Here is a 549-nt window from a genome sequence, read left to right as displayed (position 1 = left end):
CTATGCATTAAATACACAGAGCCATGTCTTGAGTAGTCATCAATAAAAGTTATTAAATATTCATAACCTCTTCTAGGTTATACGTTCATTGGTCCACACACATCTGTGCACCAAGTCTAGAATGTTTGGCATTCTGTTACCTTTTTCCTTGAAAGGCCCTTTAGTCATTTTAGCTTCAATACAAGACTCATTTATTGGTAAAGGATCCTTAACCATGTTGGGTAGAGTACCACCCTTTATAAGCCTATTGAGTCTATTTTGATTGATATGACCTAAATGTAGATACCAAAGATAATTTTGATTTATACTAGATTCTTTGACTCTTTCAATTTTAAATTGCATTACTTCTATAGCATTTGCAAAATAGGTCATAAGCTCGAAGAAATAAAGAGTATAACTTAAATTCTAGAATAAATAAAATCCTTATACAAATAAATAGTGAGTGTCTCCCTAAAGTAAACTGAATATCTGGATTTTATTAAACAAATGATAGAAATCAAATTTCTATAAGTCTTTAGAATGTAATAAACATTTTCCAAAACTAAGCTA

The sequence above is a fragment of the Theobroma umbraticum genome, unplaced genomic scaffold (assembly GCF_002168275.2).
Source record: "Theobroma umbraticum cultivar Fairchild unplaced genomic scaffold, ASM216827v3 scaffold_81.0, whole genome shotgun sequence".
Lineage (NCBI taxonomy): Eukaryota > Viridiplantae > Streptophyta > Magnoliopsida > Malvales > Malvaceae > Theobroma > Theobroma umbraticum.
The sequence above is the reverse complement of the archived record's forward strand: the minus strand, read 5'-3'. Positions refer to the sequence as shown.